Below are 10,713 nucleotides of genomic sequence, written 5' to 3'. Positions count from 1 at the left end.
CGTTCCCCGTCACTAGGACTGGTCACAGGGGTTCCCTCGTGTGAGCCCTGCGTTCCCCGTCACTAGACTGGTCACTGGGGTTCCCTCGTGTGAGCCCTGCGTTCCCCGTCACTGGGACTGGTCACTGGGGTTCCCTCGTGTGAGCCCTGCGTTCCCCGTCACTGGGACTGGTCACTGGGGTTCCCTCGTGTGAGCCCTGCGTTCCCCGTCACTGGGACTGGTCACAGGGGTTCCCTCGTGTGAGCCCTGCGTTCCCCGTCACTAGACTGGTCACTGGGGTTCCCTCGTGTGAGCCCTGCGTTCCCCGTCACTGGGGTTCCCTCGTGTGAGCCCTGCGTTCCCCGTCACTGGGACTGGTCACTGGGGTTCCCTCGTGTGAGCCCTGCGTTCCTTGTCACTGGGGTTCCCTCGTGTGAGCCCTGTGTTCCCTGTCACTAGGACTGGTCACAGGGGTTCCCTCGTGTGAGCCCTGCGTTCCCCGTCACTAGACTGGTCACTGGGGTTCCCTCGTGTGAGCCCTGCGTTCCCCGTCACTGGGACTGGTCACTGGGGTTCCCTCGTGTGAGCCCTGCGTTCCCTGTCACTGGGGTTCCCTCGTGTGAGCCCTGCGTTCCCCGTCACTAGGACTGGTCACAGGGGTTCCCTCGTGTGAGCCCTGCGTTCCCCGTCACTGGGACTGGTCACTGGGGTTCCCTCGTGTGAGCCCTGCGTTCCCCGTCACTGGGACTGGTCACTGGGGTTCCCTCGTGTGAGCCCTGCGTTCCCCGTCACTGGGACTGGTCACTGGGGTTCCCTCGTGTGAGCCCTGCGTTCCCCGTCACTGGGACTGGTCACAGGGGTTCCCTCGTGTGAGCCCTGCGTTCCCCGTCACTAGACTGGTCACTGGGGTTCCCTCGTGTGAGCCCTGCGTTCCCCGTCACTGGGGTTCCCTCGTGTGAGCCCTGCGTTCCCCGTCACTGGGACTGGTCACTGGGGTTCCCTCGTGTGAGCCCTGCGTTCCCCATCACTGGGACTGGTCACTGGGGTTCCCTCGTGTGAGCCCTGCGTTCCCCGTCACTGGGACTGGTCACAGGGGTTCCCTCGTGAGAGCCCTGCGTTCCCCGTCACTGGGACTGGTCACAGGGGTTCCCTCGTGTGAGCCCTGCGTTCCCCGTCACTGGGACTGGTCACTGGGGTTCCCTCGTGTGAGCCCTGCGTTCCCCGTCACTGGGACTGGTCACTGGGGTTCCCTCGTGTGAGCCCTGCGTTCCCCGTCACTGGGACTGGTCACTGGGGTTCCCTCGTGTGAGCCCTGCGTTCCCCGTCACTGGGACTGGTCACTGGGGTTCCCTCGTGTGAGCCCTGCGTTCCCCGTCACTGGGACTGGTCACTGGGGTTCCCTCGTGTGAGCCCTGCGTTCCCCGTCACTGGGACTGGTCACTGGGGTTCCCTCGTGTGAGCCCTGCGTTCCCCGTCACTGGGACGGGTCACTGGGGTTCCCTCGTGTGAGCCCTGCGTTCCCCGTCACTGGGACTGGTCACTGGGGTTCCCTCGTGTGAGCCCTGCGTTCCCCGTCACTGGGACTGGTCACAGGGGATCCCTCGTGTGAGCCCTGCGTTCCCCGTCACTGGGACTGGTCACTGGGGTTCCCTCGTGTGAGCCCTGCGTTCCCTGTCACTGGGGTTCCCTCGTGTGAGCCCTGCGTTCCCCGTCACTGGGACTGGTCACTGGGGTTCCCTCGTGTGAGCCCTGCGTTCCCCGTCACTGGGACTGGTGACTGGGGTTCCCTCGTGTGAGCCCTGCGTTCCCCGTCACTGGGACTGGTCACTGGGGTTCCCTCGTGTGAGCCCTGCGTTCCCCGTCACTGGGACTGGTCACAGGGGTTCCCTCGTGTGAGCCCTGCGTTCCCCGTCACTGGGACTGGTCACTGGGGTTCCCTCACTGGGACTGGTCACTGGGGTTCCCTCGTGTGAGCCCTGCGTTCCCCGTCACTGGGACTGGTCACTGGGGTTCCCTCGTGTGAGCCCTGCGTTCCCCGTCACTGGGACTGGTCACTGGGGTTCCCTCGTGTGAGCCCTGCGTTCCACGTCACTGGGACAGGTCACAGGGGTTCCCTCGTGTGAGCCCTGCGTTCCCCGTCACTGGGACTGGTCACTGGGGTTCCCTCGTGTGAGCGCTGCGTTCCCCGTCACTGGGACTGGTCACAGGGGTTCCCTCGTGTGAGCCCTGCGTTCCCCGTCACTGGGACTGGTCACAGGGGTTCCCTCGTGTGAGCCCTGCGTTCCCCGTCACTGGGACTGGTCACTGGGGTTCCCTCGTGAGAGCCCTGCGTTCCCCGTCACTGGGACTGGTCACAGGGGTTCCCTCGTGTGAGCCCTGCGTTCCCCGTCACTGGGACTGGTCACTGGGGTTCCCTCGTGTGAGCCCTGCGTTCCCCGTCACTGGGACTGGTCACAGGGGTTCCCTCGTGTGAGCCCTGCGTTCCCCGTCACTGGGACTGGTCACAGGGGTTCCCTCGTGTGAGCCCTGCGTTCCCCGTCACTAGGACTGGTCACTGGGGTTCCCTCCTGTAAGCCCTGCGTTCCCTGTCACTAGGACTGGCCACTGGGGTTCCCTCGTGTGAGCCCTGCGTTCCCCGTCACTAGGACAGGTCACTGGGGTTCCCCCGTGTGAGCCCTGCGTTCCCTGTCACTAGGACTGGCCACTGGGGTTCCCTCGTGTGAGCCCTGTGTTCCCTGTCACTAGGACTGGTCACAGGGGTTCCCTCGTGTGGGCCCTGCGTTCCCCGTCACTAGGACTGGTCACAGGGGTTCCCTCGTGGGAGCCCTGCTTTCCCCGTCACTAGACTGGTCACAGGGGTTCCCTAGTGTGACCCCTGTGTTCCCTGTCACTAGGAATGGTCACAGGGGTTCCCTCGTGTGAGCTCTGCGTTCCCTGTGGGTATGTCTACACTACCCTCCTAGTTCGAACTAGGAGGGTAATGTATGCATACCGCACTTGCTAATGAAGCCCGGGATTTGAATTTCCCGGGCTTCATTAGCATAAGCGGGGAGCCGCCATTTTTAAATCCCCGCTGCTTCGAACCCCGTGTAGCGCGGCTACACGGGGCTCGAACTAGGTAGTTCGGACTAGGGTGCCTATTCCGAACTACCGGTACACCTCGTTTCACGAGGAGTACCGGTAGTTCGGAATAGGACCCTAGTCCGAACTACCTAGTTCGAGCCCCGTGTAGCCGCGCTACACGGGGTTCGAAGCAGCGGGGATTTAAAAATGGCGGCTCCCCGCTTATGCTAATGAAGCCCGGGAAATTCAAATCCCGGGCTTCATTAGCAAGTGCGGTATGCATACATTACCCCGCTAGTTCGAACTAGCGGGGTAGTGTAGACATACCCTGTCACTAGACTGGCCACTGGGGTTCCTTCGTGTGAGCCCTGCGTTCCCCGTCACTAGGACTGGTCACTGGGGTTCCCTCGTGTGAGCCCTGCGTTCCCCGTCACTAGGACTGGTCACTGGGGTTCCCTCCTGTAAGCCCTGCGTTCCCTGTCACTAGGACTGGTCACTAGGGTTCCCTCGTGTGAGCCCTGCGTTCCCCGTCACTAGGACTGGTCACTGGGGTTCCCTCCTGTAAGCCCTGCGTTCCCTGTCACTAGGACTGGTCACTGGGGTTCCCTCGTGTGAGCCCTGCGTTCCCCGTCACTGGGACTGGTCACTGGGGTTCCCTCATGTGAGCCCTGCGTTCCCTGTCACTGGGACTGGTCACAGGGGTTCCCTCGTGTGAGCCCTGCGTTCCCTGTCACTAGGACTGGTCACAGGGGTTCCCTCGTGTGACCCCTGCGTTCCCCGTCACTAGGACTGGCCACTGGGGTTCCCTCGTGTGAGCCCTGTGTTCCCTGTCACTAGGACTGGTCACAGGGGTTCCCTCGTGTGGGCCCTGCGTTCCCCGTCACTAGGACTGGTCACAGGGGTTCCCTCGTGGGAGCCCTGCTTTCCCCGTCACTAGACTGGTCACAGGGGTTCCCTCGTGTGAGCCCTGAGTTCCCTGTCACTAGACTGGTCACAGGGGTTCCCCCGTGTGACCCCTGCGTTCCCTGTCACTAGGACTGGTCACAGGGGTTCCCCCATGTGACCCCTGCATTCCCCGTCACTAGGACTGGTCACAGGGGTTCCCTCGTGTGAGCCCTGCGTTCCCCGTCACTGGGACTGGTCACTGGGGTTCCCTCGTGAGAGCCCTGCGTTCCCCGTCACTGGGACTGGTCACAGGGGTTCCCTCGTGTGAGCCCTGCGTTCCCCGTCACTGGGACTGGTCACTGGGGTTCCCTCGTGTGAGCCCTGCGTTCCCCGTCACTGGGACTGGTCACAGGGGTTCCCTCGTGTGAGCCCTGCGTTCCCCGTCACTGGGACTGGTCACAGGGGTTCCCTCGTGTGAGCCCTGCGTTCCCCGTCACTGGGACTGGTCACTGGGGTTCCCTCGTGTGAGCCCTGCGTTCCCCGTCACTGGGACTGGTCACTGGGGTTCCCTCGTGTGAGCCCTGCGTTCCCCGTCACTGGGACTGGTCACTGGGGTTCCCTCGTGTGAGCCCTGCGTTCCCCGTCACTGGGACTGGTCACAGGGGATCCCTCGTGTGAGCCCTGCGTTCCCCGTCACTGGGACTGGTCACTGGGGTTCCCTCGTGTGAGCCCTGCGTTCCCCGTCACTGGGACTGGTCACTGGGGTTCCCTCGTGTGAGCCCTGCGTTCCCCGTCACTGGGACTGGTCACAGGGGTTCCCTCGTGTGAGCCCTGCGTTCCCCGTCACTGGGACTGGTCACTGGGGTTCCCTCGTGTGAGCCCTGCGTTCCCCGTCACTGGGACTGGTCACTGGGGTTCCCTCGTGTGAGCCCTGCGTTCCCCGTCACTGGGACGGGTCACTGGGGTTCCCTCGTGAGAGCCCTGCGTTCCCCGTCACTGGGACTGGTCACTGGGGTTCCCTCGTGTGAGCCCTGCGTTCCCCGTCACTGGGACTGGTCACAGGGGATCCCTCGTGTGAGCCCTGCGTTCCCCGTCACTGGGACTGGTCACTGGGGTTCCCTCGTGTGAGCCCTGCGTTCCCCGTCACTGGGACTGGTCACTGGGGTTCCCTCGTGTGAGCCCTGCGTTCCCCGTCACTGGGACTGGTCACTGGGGTTCCCTCGTGTGAGCCCTGCGTTCCCCGTCACTGGGACTGGTCACTGGGGTTCCCTCGTGTGAGCCCTGCGTTCCCCGTCACTGGGACTGGTCACTGGGGTTCCCTCGTGTGAGCCCTGCGTTCCCTGTCACTATACTGGCCACAGGGGTTCCCCCGTGTGAGCCCTGCGTTCCCCGTCACTAGGACAGGTCACTGGGGTTCCCCTGTGTGAGCCCTGCGTTCCCTGTCACTAGGACTGGCCACTGGGGTTCCCTCGTGTGAGCCCTGCGTTCCCCGTCACTAGGACAGGTCACTGGGGTTCCCCCGTGTGAGCCCTGCGTTCCCTGTCACTAGGACTGGCCACTGGGGTTCCCTCGTGTGAGCCCTGTGTTCCCTGTCACTAGGACTGGTCACAGGGGTTCCCTCGTGTGGGCCCTGCGTTCCCCGTCACTAGGACTGGTCACAGGGGTTCCCTCGTGGGAGCCCTGCTTTCCCCGTCACTAGACTGGTCACAGGGGTTCCCTAGTGTGACCCCTGTGTTCCCTGTCACTAGGAATGGTCACAGGGGTTCCCTCGTGTGACCCCTGCGTTCCCTGTCACTAGGACTGGTCACAGGGGTTCCCTCGTGTGAGCCCTGCGTTCCCTGTCACTAGACTGGCCACTGGGGTTCCTTCGTGTGAGCCCTGCGTTCCCCGTCACTAGGACTGGTCACTGGGGTTCCCTCGTGTGAGCCCTGCGTTCCCCGTCACTAGGACTGGTCACTGGGGTTCCCTCCTGTAAGCCCTGCGTTCCCTGTCACTAGGACTGGTCACTAGGGTTCCCTCGTGTGAGCCCTGCGTTCCCCGTCACTAGGACTGGTCACTGGGGTTCCCTCCTGTAAGCCCTGCGTTCCCTGTCACTAGGACTGGTCACTGGGGTTCCCTCGTGTGAGCCCTGCGTTCCCCGTCACTGGGACTGGTCACTGGGGTTCCCTCGTGTGAGCCCTGCGTTCCCTGTCACTGGGACTGGTCACAGGGGTTCCCTCGTGTGAGCCCTGCGTTCCCTGTCACTAGGACTGGTCACAGGGGTTCCCTCGTGTGACCCCTGCGTTCCCCGTCACTAGGACTGGCCACTGGGGTTCCCTCGTGTGAGCCCTGTGTTCCCTGTCACTAGGACTGGTCACAGGGGTTCCCTCGTGTGGGCCCTGCGTTCCCCGTCACTAGGACTGGTCACAGGGGTTCCCTCGTGGGAGCCCTGCTTTCCCCGTCACTAGACTGGTCACAGGGGTTCCCTCGTGTGAGCCCTGAGTTCCCTGTCACTAGACTGGTCACAGGGGTTCCCCCGTGTGACCCCTGCATTCCCTGTCACTAGGACTGGTCACAGGGGTTCCCCCATGTGACCCCTGCATTCCCCGTCACTAGGACTGGTCACAGGGGTTTCCTCGTGTGACCCCTGAGTTTCCTGTCACTAGGACTGGTCACAGGAGTTCCCTCGTGTGAGCCCTGTGTTCCCTGTCACTAGACTGGTCACTGGGGTTCCCTCGTGTGAGCCCTGCATTCCCCGTCACTAGGACAGGTCACTGGGGTTCCCCCGTGTGAGCCCTGCGTTCCCTGTCACAAGGACTGGTCACTGGGGTTCCCTCGTGTGAGCCCTGCGTTCCCCGTCACTGGGACTGGTCACTGGGGTTCCCTCGTGTGAGCCCTGTGTTCCCTGTCACTAGGACTGGTCACTGGGGTTCCCTCGTGTGAGCCCTGCGTTCCCTGTCACTAGGACTGGTCACAGGGGTTCCCTCGTGTGACCCCTGCGTTCCCCGTCACTGGGACTGGTCACAGGGGTTCCCTCGTGTGAGCCCTGCGTTCCCCGTCACTAGGACTGGTCACTGGGGATCCCTCGTGTGAGCCCTGCGTTCCCTGTCACTAAGACTGGTCACTGGGGTTCCCCCGTGTGACCCCTGCATTCCCTGTCACTAGGACTGGTCACAGGGGTTTCCTCGTGTGAGCCCTGAGTTCCCTGTCACTAGACTGGCCACTGGGGTTCCCCCGTGTGAGCCCTGCGTTCCCTGTCACTAGGACTGGTCACAGGGGTTCCCCCATGTGACCCCTGCATTCCCCGTCACTAGGACTGGTCACAGGGGTTTCCTCGTGTGACCCCTGAGTTCCCTGTGACTAGGACTGGTCACAGGAGTTCCCTCGTGTGAGCCCTGTGTTCCCTGTCACTAGACTGGCCACTGGGGTTCCCACGTGTGAGCCCTGCGTTCCCCGTCACTAGGACAGGTCACTGGGGTTCCCCCGTGTGAGCCCTGCGTTCCCTGTCACAAGGACTGGTCACTGGGGTTCCCTCGTGTGAGCCCTGCGTTCCCCATCACTAGGACTGGTCACTGGGGTTCCCTCGTGTGAGCCCTGTGTTCCCTGTCACTAGGACTGGTCACTGGGGTTCCCTCGTGTGAGCCCTGTGTTCCCTGTCACTAGGACTTGTCACAGGGGTTCCCTCCTGTGAGCCCTGCGTTCCCTGTCGCTGGGGTTCCCCCGTGTGAGCCCTGCGTTCCCTGTCACTAGGACTGGTCACTGGGTTTCCCCCGTGTAACCCCTGCATTCCCCGTCACTAGGACTGGTCACAGGGGTTTCCTCGTGTGACCCCTGAGTTCCCTGTCACTAGGACTGGTCACAGGGGTTCCCTCGTGTGAGCCCTGCGTTCCCTGTCACTAGGACTGGTCACAGGGGTTCCCCCGTGTGACCCCTGCATTCCCCGTCACTAGGACTGGTCACAGGGGTTTCCTCGTGTGACCCCTGTGTTCCCTGTCACTAGGACTGGTCACAGGGGTTCCCTCGTGTGAGCCCTGCGTTCCCTGTCACTAGGACTGGTCACTGGGGTTCCCTCGTGTGAGCCCTGCGTTCCCTGTCACTAGGACTGGTCACTGGGGTTCCCCCATGTGACCCCTGCATTCCCTGTCACTAGGACTGGTCACAGGGGTTTCCTCGTGTGAGCCCTGAGTTCCCTGTCACTAGACTGGCCACTGGGGTTCCCCCGTGTGATCCCTGCGTTCCCTGTCACTAGGACTGGTCACTGGGGTTCCCCCATGTGACCCCTGCATTCCCCGTCACTAGGACTGGTCACAAGGGTTTCCTCGTGTGACCCCTGAGTTCCCTGTCACTAGGACTGGTCACAGGGGTTCCCTCGTGTGAGCCCTGCGTTCCCTGTCACTATACTGGCCACTGGGGTTCCCCCGTGTGAGCCCTGCGTTCCCCGTCACTAGGACAGGTCACTGGGGTTCCCCCGTGTGAGCCCTGCGTTCCCTGTCACTAGGACTGGTCACTGGGGTTCCCTCGTGTGAGCCCTGCGTTCCCCGTCACTAGGACTGGCCACTGGGGTTCCCTCGTGTGAGCCCTGCGTTCCCCGTCACTAGGACTGGTCACAGGGGTTCCCTCGTGGGAGCCCTGCTTTCCCCGTCACTAGACTGGTCACAGGGGTTCCCTAGTGTGACCCCTGTGTTCCCTGTCACTAGGAATGGTCACAGGGGTTCCCTCGTGTGACCCCTGCGTTCCCTGTCACTAGGACTGGTCACAGGGGTTCCCTCGTGTGAGCCCTGCGTTCCCTGTCACTAGACTGGTGACTGGGGTTCCCTCGTGTGAGCCCTGCTTTCCCTGTCACTAGACTGGCCACTGGGGTTCCTTCGTGTGAGCTCTGCGTTCCCTGTCACTAGGACTGGTCACTGGGTTTCCCTCGTGTGAGCGCTGCATTCCCTGTCACTAGACTGGCCACTGGGGTGCCCTCGTGTGAGCCCTGCATTCCCCGTCACTAGAGTGGACACAGGGGTTCCCTCGTGTGAGCCCTGCGTTCCCTGTCACTAGACTGGCCACTGGGGTTCCCTTCTGTGAGCCCTGCGTTCCCTGTCACTAGACTGGTCACAGGGGTTCCCTCGTGTGAGCCCTGCATTCCCTGTCACTTGACTGGTCACTGGGGTTCCCTCGTGTGAGCCCTGAGTTCCCTGTCACTAGAATGGCCACTGGGGTTTCCTCTTGTGAGCCCTGCGTTCCCTGTCACTAGGACTGGTCACAGGGGTTCCCTCGTGTGAGCCCTGCATTCCCCGTCACTAGACTGGCCACTGGGGTTCCCTCATGTGAGCCCTGCGTTCCCCGTCACTAGACTGGCCACTGGGGTTCCCTTGTGTGAGCCCTGCGTTCGCTGTCGCTAGGACTGGTCACAGGGGTTCCCTCGTGTGAGCCCTGCGTTCCCTGTCACTAGGACTGGTCACTGGGGTTTCCTCGTGGGAGCCCTGCGTTCCCTGTCACTAGGACTGGTCCCTGGGGTTCTCCCGTGTGACCCCTGCACTCCCCGTCACTAGGACTGGTCACAGGGATTTCCTCGTGTGAGCCCTGAGTTTCCTGTCACTAGACTGGCCACTAGGGTTCCCCCGTGTGAGCCCTGCGTTCCCCGTCACTAGGACTGGTCACTGGGGTTCCCTCGTGTGAGCCCTGTGTTCCCTGTCACTAGGACTGGTCACAGGGGTTCCCTCGTGTGAGCCCTGCGTTCTCTGTCACTGGGGTTCCCCCGTGTGAGCCCTGCGTTCCCTGTCACTAGGACTGGTCACTGGGGTTCCCCCGTGTGACCCCTGCATTCCCCGTCACTAGGACTGGTCACTGGGGTTCCCTTGTGTGAGCCCTGCGTTCCCTGTCACTATACTGGCCACTGGGGTTCCCCCGTGTGAGCCCTGCGTTCCCTGTCACTAGGACTGGCCACTGGGGTTCCCTCGTGTGAGCCCTGCGTTCCCCGTCACTAGGACAGGTCACTGGGGTTCCCCCGTGTGAGCCCTGCGTTCCCTGTCACTAGGACTGGCCACTGGGGTTCCCTCGTGTGAGCCCTGCGTTCCCTGTCACTAGGACTGGTCACAGGGGTTCCCTCGTGTGGGCCCTGCGTTCCCCGTCACTAGGACTGGTCACAGGGGTTCCCTCGTGGGAGCCCTGCTTTCCCCGTCACTAGACTGGTCACAGGGGTTCCCTAGTGTGACCCCTGTGTTCCCTGTCACTAGGAATGGTCACAGGGGTTCCCTCGTGTGACCCCTGCGTTCCCTGTCACTAGGACTGGTCACAGGGGTTCCCTCGTGTGAGCCCTGCGTTCCCTGTCACTAGACTGGCCACTGGGGTTCCTTCGTGTGAGCCCTGCATTCCCCGTCACTAGGACTGGTCACTGGGGTTCCCTCGTGTGAGCCCTGCGTTCCCCGTCACTAGGACTGGTCACTGGGGTTCCCTCCTGTAAGCCCTGCGTTCCCCGTCACTAGGACTGGTCACTAGGGTTCCCTCGTGTGAGCCCTGCGTTCCCCGTCACTAGGACTGGTCACTGGGGTTCCCTCCTGTAAGCCCTGCGTTCCCTGTCACTAGGACTGGTCACTGGGGTTCCCTCGTGTGAGCCCTGCGTTCCCCGTCACTAGGACTGGTCACTGGGGTTCCCTCGTGTGAGCCCTGCGTTCCCTGTCACTAGGACTGGTCACAGGGGTTCCCTCGTGTGACCCCTGCGTTCCCTGTCACTGGGACTGGTCACAGGGGTTCCTTCGTGTGAGCCCTGCGTTCCCCGTCACTAGGACTGGTCACTGGGGTTCCCTCGTGTGAGCCCTGCGT

Source organism: Pelodiscus sinensis, chromosome 15 (assembly GCF_049634645.1).
Source record: "Pelodiscus sinensis isolate JC-2024 chromosome 15, ASM4963464v1, whole genome shotgun sequence".
NCBI classification, from domain to species: domain Eukaryota; kingdom Metazoa; phylum Chordata; order Testudines; family Trionychidae; genus Pelodiscus; species Pelodiscus sinensis.
The sequence above is the reverse complement of the archived record's forward strand: the minus strand, read 5'-3'. Positions refer to the sequence as shown.